The 11,852-nt window shown below is 45.5% G+C and overlaps 1 pseudogene; it reads right to left on the reverse strand.

Annotated features, from left to right (window-relative positions):
- Positions 1 to 1,952: 1,952 nt before the first annotated feature.
- On the reverse strand, positions 1,953 to 11,172 carry LOC784241 (pregnancy-associated glycoprotein 1-like; annotated as a pseudogene).
- Positions 11,173 to 11,852: the final 680 nt, after the last annotated feature.

The following is an 11,852-nucleotide window of genomic DNA, read 5'->3' on the forward strand; positions in this document are numbered from 1 at the left end:
TTGGCCACATGACGGGAATAACTGATTCATTGGAAAAGACCCTGATGCTGGGAAAGAGTGAAGGCAGGAGGAGAAGGGGATGACAGAGGATGAGACAGTTGGATAGCATCAGTGACTTGATGGACATGAGTTTTAGTAGGTTCCAGGAGTTGGTGATGGACAGGCAAGCATGGAGTGCTTCAGTTCATGGGGTTGCAAAGAGTCAGACACAAATGAGTCACTGAACTGAACTGAGGACACATCATTCAAAGTGCTGGGCTGGATAATCCAAGCTGGAATCAAGATTGCTAGGAGAAATAACAACAGCAGATATGAAGATGTTACCACCCTAATGACAGAAGGGGAAGAGGAACTAAAGAGCCTCTTGATGAGGGTGAAAGAGAAAAGGAAAAAGCTGCCTTAAAAACTCAACATTCAAAAAACTAAGATCATGGCACTCAGCCCCAGCATTTAATGATAGTAGATGGAAGAACAGTGGAAACAGTGGCAGATTTTATTTTCTTGGGCTCCAAAATCACAATGGGCCTTGACCACAGCCATGAAATTAAAAGACACTTGCTCCTTGGAAGTAAAGCTATGACAAACCTGGACAGTGTATTAAAAAGCAGAGACATCACTTGGCTGACAAAGGTCTGTAGTGTCATAGCCATGGCTTTTTCCAGTAGTCTTATACAGATGTGAGATTATAGAATGGGGAGCACCTAAGAATTGGTGTTTTTGAATAGTGGTGCTGGAGAAGATTCTTGAGAGTCCCTTATAGAGCAAGGAAATGAAACTAGTCAGTCCTAAAGGTAATCAATCTCTGACCCCTGCTGCCCCAGATGAGGTCTCTGTCGAGGGTGTTCAGGTGGGAAGAACTGATGCTTCCACTCCAAAAGTGCCTAACCATGGCAGCTCTAACCAAATGGTTTGTAGCACCACCCTTGGAGGAAGCTCAGAAAGGCTGAAGCTTCTGTGTACCCTGGGTGCCCCGATATACGAGTTACATTCTCCCCAGCAGAGTTGGAGGCCAAGGAAGGGGCATTTGAGCCCTGCAGGAGGAGGATGGCTCAGGGATCCACAGGGGCCATCACTTGCCAAGTGGGACTGGACAGGACACAGCAAGCGTGTGTGGCAGAGGGCTGGTGACTGGGGTGTGGGGACAAAAGCAAACACTTTAAGTATGATGGACTCACACAGAACCCCTGGAGCAGAAGCCCACTGCCAATGTTCACCTGAGATGGGATGACTAGAATATTTTCATTACCCCTTATAATTTCTCTGGTTGAGGAGATGGTGGAGTTGGTGGTGGAAGAGTCATAAACTCTTCCATGGTCTAGACCATCCCCCAGCCACTATCTTTGAGGCTACAACTACCCAGCTCCAGTCATGTGGTTCTGCAGGAAATTGACAATCATGTTTGCTGCTGGGTCAGGGCCACATGACCATGTAAAGCCACTCATAGCACCCCATGGCACTGCCAGGATGGTTGGTCTCCAGTTGGACATGTGATCTGAGGTGGGCCATTCAGAGCACTCCCTAGAATCCTGATATCTCTGAGCTTCTTTTCTTATGGGTTAGATGACTTCAGGATATAAAACCCTAGGGCAGGTAGCTCTGGAGTTCCTCAGTAGGTGTAGAAGCCTTAGGGAAGAAAGCTGTCAGGCTAAGACAGTCAAAGAAGAGAGAGGGGAAAGAGCGAGGATGAAAAGGAGAAAACCAATGACTTTTGATTTCTTGGGCCCAGTCACTGAGATCTTTGGATCTGCTCAGGTTCCTATGTCCCAGATCCCCAGAATCCATCCAATAAGTTCCCCCTTTCTCTGAAGCCAGTTGGAGTTGGGCTCCTCTCAAGTGTGCCTCAGACTTTGTACCAGATCCTTCTTGATCATTATGCACCTCCCAGACACAAACAGAGGCACCCATTTGTTTTAGCACCATTAAGAGTGAAACCTTTTATTCTTTACTGAGAATAGGGTTTGCAGAGCACCAAATGCAGTTCACCAGCATCCCTGGGCAAGAGTGCCCTAAGTGTGAGCCAGTGTGTGTTTGGAGCAGCCTGATTGATTCCTAAACCAGTCCAAGCATTTACGCTGCCTGAGCCAGGCCAATCCTGTTATTTCCTCAATCATAAACTGAGAAATACAGCCTCAGGAAGACGTCACCCAGGACTCAGGTCTCTGCATGTTTAAAAATTTCTGCGCCTCCTTTAAAGGTGCTAAAGCAGCCGCCTTGAGAATCCTAGGGGAGTCAGAGACACCAGTCAGCCTGAGCCCTTACCTGCAACTCCCCCCAGTATCCAGGCTCAGCACACTTCTTTGTTTTATTACCTCTTTTGGTAAGTATCAGGTGATTTTCTCAGCAGCTGGGGATTTGACGGTTCATCCAAAACAAAAAGGGCCAAAACATGTGGTTGCCAGAAGGAAGGGTGTGGGTGAGGGGAGGACAGGGAGTAGGGGATTATCAGACGCAAAGTAATATACAGAGGAATGATAAACAACAAAGTCCTACTGAGAGCACATGGAAATATATTCAATATCCAGTGACAAACTGTAATGAAAAAGAATAAGAAAAAAAAAATATTTTTGTATGTGTATAACTGAGTCAGTTTGCTGTGCAGCAGAACTTAAGGCAACATTGAAGATTAGTCATACTTCAATACAAATTTTTTAGAAAAAAACGAGCGTGTCCCATAGTTCTCTTCATACTCTCTTGTTTCTTTCCTACTGACTCCTGATTCTTGTTTTCGTTGCAGAGATTGCCGGTTCTTCTTTGTCCCCACAACCTGTTCTTTATTAAAAACCTTCATTTTTATATTCGAGCATATGTGTTAACAATATTCTGAGTTTCAGGTGGGTGATGAAGTGACTCAGTCATACATATACATGTATCCTTGTCCCAAAGATACCCCTCCCATCCCGGCTGCCACCTAACATTGAGCAGATTTCCCTGTGCTATACAGTAGCTCATTGCTGGTTATGCATGTTAAATACATGAATAGCGATTTTCACAACATGTTCTTTAAGTCTTCACTCAGGCCCTCTGGGAAAACTCCTTGGAGCCACACTAACCTTCTTTGGCCACTCCAGGAATGACTGGGTGATTCACTCTCATGCTCCACCCACACTGGTCGGTCTGTAGCCCTCATCATCCCTAGTAAGTCCCCAGTGCTCCTTTGCAGAGCACCTCTGGTGCCATTTGCATGAAATTCAGTGTAGATTTGCCTATAGACAAGCAAGCCCCCTTATTGTGCTATGAGTCTGCGGGGTTAGAATTACTGAAATTCCCTTTCTTCCTCAAAGCCTTCTTTGAGCCCATCAGCCTACTCTGAACTCCCACAGGGAGCTGACATGAAGCCTCCACCCTGTGTCAGGGCTGTACAGACACTGTGCACCCTTTAGTCACCTTAGCATCCAACTTACCCACAGAGGGCTTAGGTATCCCAACTCACAAAGAGGGCACATGGGCATAGCAACAGAAAGAAGCAGCTGAGACTAGGGTAACTATGTAATTTATCATCCAAACAAGGAAAACTTTGAGAAGGGAAGGGAGACTGTTAATCCCTCTAGTGGGATAGCACACTGGGACTATCCCCAGCCATTCTCCTTGTCACATGGCCTATTTCAGGGATTGCTAGAGCTGACTTTCTGTGTTCATGCATCTGAGGGTTCTGATTGAACAGAAGTTCTCTGAGGCTGAGGTCCTTAGTGTTCCCCTCTTCTTGTGATTCATACCAGGCCAGCATGGGGTGGTGTCTCCATGTCTATTTCAGGAAGATCAGTGCCCCAGACTGACCTTTACTCTCAAGTGGTTGGTTTTGTGGGAGGCACTGGCCCAGCTACAGGGGCTCAGGATCATCTGCCATGGTGTGACATGGCCTGCAGAGGGTGCCTTCCTCCCTGAACCAACTCAAGGGTTTCTGCAAGTTCCTATTTGAGAACCAACCCTCAGGGTTGTCTCCTCACCTTGAGGATGTAGGCTCGAGCTGGCAGTGGGTAGTTGATGCCGCTGATGGTGAAGATAATAGAGGGCAGGGTATTGATGGTAGAACACGAAATGTAGTACTGTTAGAGAGAGAGGGAGAGAGGTTGGCCCTGGAGATCCTTGTTGTGTGTGGAGACTGGGAGTGACCCTGTGGCATGACCCTTCACCTTGGGACCCAGGGGCGTGGCACAGATGAGCCTCTGAATGTTAGTGACCAGTCTTGTTGGGCCGTTGATCAGTGATGTCCCAGTGTCCACAAGGGCCTCGCAGCCGCCAGAATAACCAATAAGCTTTCCTTTCATCGAGATGCTGAGAGACAGTGGAACAAAAACAGCATCAAGGTAACTCTGAGTCTCCCCAGAGCTGCCCCCTTCCTGTCTCCTGAACAGCCCTTCAGAGATGTAAGGCAACATCTCTTTCCCTGACTCTTTTACTTTGCTCTCGACATGACACCTTCCTTGACATCCTTGAATGCAATATTTGAATACATCAGGCTCTTTTGTACCTTGACACAGCTGGCCTTCCTTCCTAGAAGACCCCCCTCCCCTTTGACTAGCAAATTTCTTTTCCTCTTCCAGATTCCAGCTTAACTGTCATGGTTTCAGTGAAGTCTTTTCCTCGGTGTACATTAGTCTCCTGTCTTGGTCATTCTCTGTAGACACTTCCTCATGTCTAGCATGTACCAATGTGACAATTCACTATGTCTGTGAGGCATTTCTTGTACATTTGCCTTCTCAGATGTGAGGGCAAGTTTTTTTCTCATCACATCCCTAAAGTGCCTGGCTCAGAGTGGATGCACAATGCTTGTCTGTTGAATGAGTGAATGAAGACTGTGAAAATAATGAATGAGGACCATCCAGAGAGCTGTATCTGGTGTCGAACAAAAATGGGTCAAATACACAGTGAAGATGGAGGTTCCCTGAAGCAGCAGATTCTCATGGGGTGGGGGAGACCGGCTTCCCTGGGAAAGGGTATCTCCAGCACTGCTTACTCACCCAGCTCAGACACTGATGCCCTGGCCAGGCGATATCTGAGTAGCCCAGGGGACCTCCAAAGGACAGGTCAGCATTTGTCTGAGGATACTACACAGAATCTCATCAATTATTGCCCCTTGTTCTCAAGCCATTCCTAGATCCCACCTTCCTGTTCTCTCAGTTACAGCAGCTTCTCCACTGTGTGCTTAGGATAAACAATAGGTAGCTAGGTTAAGTGGGATGTCTTATTATGAGTCACTTTCAGATTTCAAGACTGTGGTCAACCTCTCTCCACTACTGTCTAGCTTCTCCCTAAGGAGACCAGTTTTCCCTCATTTGTTCAGGATGTTCCCTATGTTTAAATTGACATTTATATGAACTGAGAGCTTCCTTAGTCCTGTGTAAACATGAACAGTTGGTCATCTTATCACAGCTCTGTTCAGGCTTAGGAAATTCTCCCTGATTCTCTTTTCACCACACTGTAGGGTCCTCTAACCATGTTCCCCACCTCACACTCAGGGGTGAAGCCCTCCCCCAGCTGCACAGGCCTTTATGGACCCTGTTAAGAACCCTGGACAGAGCCCTGGTCAGGAGGCCTGGGGCAATTATGAATCCATGGGTGGTTTTTGTATCTGTGTGTTTCTGTGTTTGTGTGTGTATTTGTATGTGGCTCTGTGTGTTTGCTTGTGTGTCTGTCTGCTTATGCAATGTATGTCTGTGTGTGTGTTTGTATGTATCTGCTTATGTGTTTATACGTGCCCGCCTTTGTGTTTGTGTGTGTCTGTGTGTCTGTATGTGTCACTGTGGATGGTGTATATGGCTGGTGTATGTCTGTAAGTGTATTTGTGTGTGTCTGCTTTGTGTCCATGTACTGATGTGGGAGTATCACTTGGGGTGACCCTCAGAGGGAGAAGCTTACTGGTCTATGTTTATATGCCAGTCACCCACTCGGGACAATGGTATCCAGTTGAGCTGTCCCTTGTAGTAGGCTTTGTCCCTGCCAACCAACATCAGCATGCTGCTGTTCACCCTGCATTTGTAGAAAGAAGGAAGAGAGTGATCCTTGGATGACAGTAACAACAGCACTGTCAGGACTGTGCTTGTCCACCCATCAAGGCCCTGATAATGTCCCTATTTACAGATGCAGAAATTGAGGCTATGAGCAATTGTGAACTAGACCAAGGTCACTTACTGGCTAATGAGTGGCACAGAGGAGGGTAGAAGCTGGGCCACCTTTCCTGGGCTCCACCTACCCAAGCTTCTGATGAGTTCTGGACCTCCTGTGACCTGAGTGCTCAGAGATACCCTCAGAAGACAGTGTGCTGAAGGCTTTGGCTTCCCCTTGTCTCAGTCCAGAAAAATCAAGGCCTGAAAGTGCTAAAGGTGTGAGTTCAGGCTCACCCAGGGTTGGCACTGCTAGCCTGTGACCTGTGCTGTCCATAGGGCCCCACACTCAGTAGGGGACCTGACCTTTGCTCTACCTGGCTTGAAATCCCAATACTTGTTGAAAAAGGATTCCCACACTTTCATTTTGGGTCCCACACTTCTGTTTTGCATGGGCTCCTGCAAATTGTGTACCTGATCTGGGCTCCCAGTGAAATGTTAGTGAGGAAGGAAAGATTTCCATCATCCCTCTCTTTCCATACATTTCAAAATCATTAGTAAATCTTGTTGCCTTTTCTTCCAACTCACATCCTGATACCTTGCATTAGTCTTCATCTCCACTCACCCCCTACACCAAACTGCTGCTCTTGAACCCAGGAGCATGGTTGTATTCCAATAAAACTTTATTTATAAGGGCCAGTAATGAAGCCAGGTGGGGCCCTGGGGCCATAGTTTTCCTGGGTTAGATTATCTCTCAGGATACTTCTTTATTAAGTGTTCTATAATTTTCTTGCAACTGAAGCATCTTAAGCTAATTTGGAGAGAGGGCTTGTCCAGCTCAGACTTACTTGCTCAAGTAGAAGGAAAAGACAGGGTCAGAAATGGCACCTTGTTTCTTCAGGTTGTGAAGAACCTGTTATGATGGACCTGTTGGGGTAGTTCAAGCCCAAGACGCCATCAAAGGGTAAACCGTCAAATCCATACTCCTCCAGGCTTAGACCAAACGGCTGGTCAGTACTTACAAGGTTCCCAATCTGAGGGAGAGAAGAGTGTTCCCACTTACAGATTTGTGAAGTAGGGCTAGGACTGGGCTGGGTGCATCGTCATTAAATCCTCAGAGAAGAACTGAGGCTGGGCTGTGTCTTTGGTGGACCTCAGATGGTTAGACCACGCTGAGGAGAATTTGGGTTCCGTTTGTGAGGGGTTGTGGACTTTAAAACATCTGCCCCTCTGAAAAAACATCATCTGCTTGAGTCAAATTGGCTTCAAGTCTTCTGTACAGTTGGGGCAACAAAAAGTCAGGACAGGACCCAATGGTGCCCCCTTCGGGACAATATGAGTAGAGATCAGAACAGTCTTCTCTTTGTCATCACTATGACCTGATGACAGAAATGGACTGAATTCACTGTAATGTACTGTGGATTCTGCATCTGCCCAGGAAGACAGAAGCCGAAAATACAATGTTGCTTGCAGGGTTCTATGAAGGTACTGCCTGGGAAATATACTTTTGGAGACGTGTGTGTGTTTGTGTGAGTGTTTATGAGAGAAAGAGAATAAAAGAGAGAGGAGAACTACTCAGGTACTTTGAGGGAGGGAGGTCATAAGTTTTATTAGACTCTCAAAGGCCCCCTAGAGTGAGAACTCATTTATCAGGCCCCTCTGACATCTCTGTACTGCTTCTTTCCATCTTGGATATCGGAAGGACTTGGCTGCCACCAGGGTCCCCAGATCAGTTTGATTCTGCCCCAAATACCCCACGACAACTTCAATCCTGAAAAGCCAGCCCAGCTCCATTGCTTACCACATGTGTGACCTCTGCAAGGCCCTTGCTGTCTGCACCTCAATTTCCTCATCTGTATTATGAGCTAATCAAAGTACCTGCTGTGTAGGGTTGTTGCAGGATTAAACCAGTTACTACCCGAAAGTGCCTAGAACATTCTGAGAATTTAAAAGTGGGTGCTTTTCCCCCCCTCTTCTCGCTCCCAGCAAAATGAACCTTGAACTGCTCATGGGCAGAGGAGCTGCAAGTCCACACCCCAAGGTACTCTCTGGGTTAGCTAATCTGGGAGTTTGTATGTCATCACGGGTGCTGTCTGCCCAGGGACAGGACCCTGTGGGTAGGATGGCCAATCACTAGAGGAGTTAGTGTAGGATGGGTCCTGCCAGCTGGTCCTGCATCTGTTTTGTAGCTGTGGTCACTCCATTCCCAGTACTGACTCAGCTTCTGTTTACACACTACCTGAATGGTGTCATAAACAAGATATCCCTTTATTCTCCCAGATCCATAGATGATTTCAAAGGGCTTGGTCGTATGCTGGTAGGTGGAAGACTCCCGATACTTGAAGGTAATGTGTGTATCTGCAGACACAAGAGTTGAGTGTCAGAGAGTGACACTGTCAGATAAGTCAGACACACTGTCAGATGAGTGTCAGGTGCCAATGATGAAAAAGGCGGGGTATCAGACAAGTAAAAGATGGGTGGGTTGGGAGGTGTCTGTACTCATAACAGGCAGGACTGGTGCAAAAGATGGAGGGCACCCACAAGTCAGGTGAGCCCATGTCAAACAACCTGGAATTGCTGAGGGGGTGTTCTAGTGGTGATGTTACCCACGTATGCTATCTATGGGGACCAGGAAGGGTGGGTTAGTATAGATCTGGCTCCCCTCGATTTCCACACTGCTGCCTCCCTCTGGGTGTCACATGTCTCCTGAGATCACTTTCCAACCACCATGAAGTTCACAATCTTTCTTAGAGAGGTGCCTGCATTTGATATTTTTTCCTGCACTACACAGTATGAAGGATATTAAATCTATGACCAGGCATTGAAGAAGTACCTCCTGCATTCGAAGCCCAGAGTCATGACCATTGGACCCCAAGGGAAGTCCTGGTGCCTTCATTTGAGAAGCTTTCTAGTCTCTCCAAACCCAACCTGAGCACCTCCATCTACAGGAGGTCCTCTTTGATCAACACCACTCACTCCCTCTAAACTCAAACCACATCCAATCAACACCACACAGGTGACCCTTTCATTTGACATGTATTTACTCTTTGCCTCGCTCCCAGGCTGGCCTGGGCATTCTTGAAAGCAGAATGATTTCTTTTCTAATCTAATAAAAATAATCACAGTTAGATTCTTATGCTATTACACAGAATAGGGGTTTGGTAAATTTTTACTGCTGTGGTTCTTACACTTGTGGAAGTTGAATTCCTCTGCCTGAGGATTCACAATTACTTTGAAATTGGCTTTACCTTTTGATCAGAGATGGTTCATCCTTTATCTGTAACTGAGTGCCTCACTTAGTTCAGAAAACAATCTCCCTCAAACTAATGACACATTTCTGACACAGAAATGGACGTTTACCTGCCACAAAAATGGATGTTTACCTGCTACCTGGTCATTGCAGGGCCTAGTGACCACAGACCAAGAGTGGAGGATGAGAATGCCTTCTCCTCCAGGAATGGGGTCCCTGTTCCCCAGTGTCCCTGCCTTCTGCCCCTGCCACAGCCCCAACGTCTGATCTGCCACCTGCAGATGAGCCCCAGTGCTAGTCCACACCACCAGGGGGCGCGGGGGAGCACCATCCTCCCAATAGACTCACATCCAGGAAGTTCCTCATGGGTACAGAAGCCAATTTTTTTTTGGTTTCATAGTGGACTTTATTGGGAAAAGTTAGTGTAAAAAACATTCAAATTCATAAAATTTAAATAAAGTAAAATTATACCTTGTAGTTATAGTAATCGCTATAATAATCACAAATAAGGTAAGTCTAAATTATTGCCTAAGCAAACACTATTTTGTTAGAAATCTGGGGCAGTCTGTAAGCATATTCCTTCAGGAAATTGTTCAGCAAGGTTTTTCACTGAGGGTTTCTCGCATGACGTTCACTTTTGTTAGAGGTATTCTTTCACCGATCATTGGGGAAAGAAAACAAAGGAGAAGCAACAATTAGCTCTATCTGTTAAGGTATAAATGTCATTGTAATGGCACTGTGTATTTTCCAATCATTTTTATTAGTGTCACATTATTATCAGAATTTTATGCATATACCATGGGAAATACATAGATTTGAAAATAGGTTCTGTTCTGTAATCTTGGGTAAGCCATATGACCATGTGGGGTCTCAGTCTCTCCCTTGGGAAAAAGGCGGAATGTAATAATTCCCACCCTCCAAATAGAATATTTTGGGGATAAGTGAAGTGATGGATATAAGGTACCTGATAAATAGGAAATCTCAACAATGACAGCCATTAGTATTGCTGTTGCCATCTCACTGTATCCTTCTCAAAGAAGCTCAGGGAAGGAGGTAGAAATGGGATTCCTATCCTCTTTTACAAGGGAAAAATTTGAAATGCAAGAGGTTTGTGAGTTGGCTGTGGTCACACTGCTTGTCAGATATAAAACAGTGTATAAGTAGCTTTTCCACTCGTTCTCCAAGTTGAAATAGGAGAGACAGTTGAAAGAAGAATCCAGGAGATAAGGAACAAGTTAGGGAAATTCAGAGGCTTGAGAAGGAAGGATGAGTCAAATGAAATTTAAAAGAAAAGAAAACAACACAGAGAGAAACACATTCACAGAGACTTCCAAAGAGATGGAAAGATAAATGACAGTGAAACAGAGATGCAGACATAGACATACACATACTGAAATAGAGAGAGAACAAAGAGGACATGTTGAATAAAATGTAGAAAAAGTGCTATTCCACGGGACCACAACTACATCTGCATTGACTGTGCACTGAACAATTGCAAGGAGTTCCATTTTCAATAGATCATGAGATGACTGGACTCCAAGAGTTGTGCAAACATGCTAATCTACACCAAGACCCTTGCTAACTTCCTATAGCAAGGTATTTATCAATAAGTAAGAAGTGAATTTAAAACTGTCAGGGAAATATTCAATTCTCTTCTCAACCTGATGGGTGGAAGAATAATCAGATGAAAAGAAAATCCGAGAAAGGAAGATGCTGCTGCTTACAGTCCCCATACTTACTTGACTATACACTCTGAGAAGGCCACCAGCCCGAGGAGCACAGGCCACTTCATGTTTCTTTCCTACATCCAAGTACTCAGGGAAGTTTGGGTTCTTAGCATGTAGTGGTGACCAGGAGCCCCTAGTTATATATGCTCTGACCTACCCGAGTTTTTGCCTTTAGGCCACTAAAAGATCTGAAAAAAACATAAAGATCTTGGTAAAATCTTTACCTTCATCAGTGTCCTTGGTGAGTGGCCTTTGAAGCTTCTCAGAATACAGAGAATTGAACTGTAATCTCTTCCTTGAAGCTGGGCTGGAAAATCAAACTGATCTGCATGGACATCTAAGAAGATGGAAAACCTTGCCTACTTGGAGAAAAAACTGCGAAGAACATCATGAAAATGGATACTAGGGGCCATGCTTGACATTCTTGGTTTCATGTCATCTTCCTAGCCACTTCATGAGATATGCATTGCTGTCTTCGTTGGAGAGGAGATTGCTAGGAGGATAAGTTGTCAAATGGCAAAGGGAAGACTTCAGGGGCAGCCCAGGGACATACAACTGGCTTTAGGTAGTGGGTCTAATGGCAGATGTCAGGGGCACCCATGATGCCAATCTGTATCATAGATTTAGGGCAGAGCAGTACTTCAATTGCATGGTTTCAGTATTGGAAGATATATCATATGCATCCACAAGATATTTTATATCATCCTACAAATGTTCAAGGAAGAACTGTGTGCTAGGTTCTGGGTAAGAGGCTTCAAAGTAAAAGTTGATCAAGACAAAAATAGTGTTTATCTTATGTGAGCTAGCAGTCTAGCTCTCACAAACTCATTGCCC

The sequence above is a fragment of the Bos taurus genome, chromosome 29, assembly GCF_002263795.3.
Source record: "Bos taurus isolate L1 Dominette 01449 registration number 42190680 breed Hereford chromosome 29, ARS-UCD2.0, whole genome shotgun sequence".
In the NCBI taxonomy this organism is placed as follows: domain Eukaryota; kingdom Metazoa; phylum Chordata; class Mammalia; order Artiodactyla; family Bovidae; genus Bos; species Bos taurus.